The sequence below is a fragment of the Capsicum annuum genome, chromosome 3 (assembly GCF_002878395.1).
Source record: "Capsicum annuum cultivar UCD-10X-F1 chromosome 3, UCD10Xv1.1, whole genome shotgun sequence".
Taxonomy (NCBI): domain Eukaryota; kingdom Viridiplantae; phylum Streptophyta; class Magnoliopsida; order Solanales; family Solanaceae; genus Capsicum; species Capsicum annuum.
In genome coordinates this window covers 76,073,797-76,074,872 of record NC_061113.1, presented here as the reverse complement: position 1 = coordinate 76,074,872, position 1,076 = coordinate 76,073,797, and the positions used below count along the sequence as shown (strand labels likewise).

At 36.3% G+C, this 1,076-nt stretch overlaps 1 non-coding gene across 1 annotated transcript; it reads left to right on the top strand.

The window, feature by feature from the left end:
• The first annotated feature begins 351 nt into the window (after window positions 1-351).
• Window positions 352-458, top strand: LOC124897321. Its single transcript, XR_007054043.1, has one exon. It is a non-coding gene; the product is annotated as a small nucleolar RNA R71 (small nucleolar RNA).
• The last annotated feature ends 618 nt before the right edge of the window (window positions 459-1,076 follow it).

Sequence of the window (1,076 nt, the reverse complement as noted above, 5' to 3'; positions counted from 1 at the left end):
CCACAAACTTCACACTATGAGTTTACCTGGTAGACAGCATTAGTTATAGTTGCTGCTTGTGGAACCCCTAAATTTATGTTGTTAAACTTAGTAAGCATCTAATTTTGAATTGTTGTGAGCTGAGCTAATCAGGCAGTAAACTGATCTACCTCAAATACACCAGTAATATTTTTAGGAGCACTTCTTGAGTCTGCATGCTAATCTGGATTCCCTTATGAAATTTGATTCAACAGTGAATATAATTTTTTATAAGTTTTATCCAAATCTTGTCCACCTGTTATTGAATCCAAGAGAATCTTTGTTTTAGACTCAAGGCTTTCTATAAATGTGTGAACCAAAACATCATTCAATTGATGGTAATGAGGACAATTTTTAAGCATGCCTTTAAATCTCTCCCAAGCTTGGTAGAGATTCTTTCCATCTTTTTGTCTAAAACTCAGGATCTCACTTCTCAAATGTGCAGTCTTCTATGATAGAAACAATTAAAAAACAAAATTTTGAGCAAGATCATCCCATGAAGTTATAAAGAGTGGTGGTTCAGAATACAACCACCTTTTAGCTTCCCCAATTAGAGAAAAGAGAAATAGAGTCAGTCTGACAAAATCAGTATTCACATAAGCAGGAACATAAGTGTCGCTGATCTCCAACAAGGTTTGTATATGCTATTATGGATCTTCATATGAAAGTCCCGCATACTGCCCAATTGAATTTAGAAATTGTACCATATTTTACTTTAATTCAAAATGACTGCCTGGCTTAGGCTTGCAAATACTGTTAGTACATGGTTCGTTAGTGGGATTGCCAATTCATGAAATGGTCTTGCAGCTACTTGAGCAAGAGCAACTAGAATAACAAGGGGTAGATCTTGTCTAACAATTGGACCAGCTGGAGCAATTGGATCTTTGCAATTTGGATATTAATTCCTTCCATTTGAATCTACTGGATTTGATACTACCCTATGCCTTTGTTGGAATACCAGTTTTGGTTCTAAATAAGGCTTTACCAACCCTCTATCCCTCGCCAGTCCTGTGTTCAGCTAGCCCCTGCAAAAAATTCAGCCTCTAAGATTAAGTAGT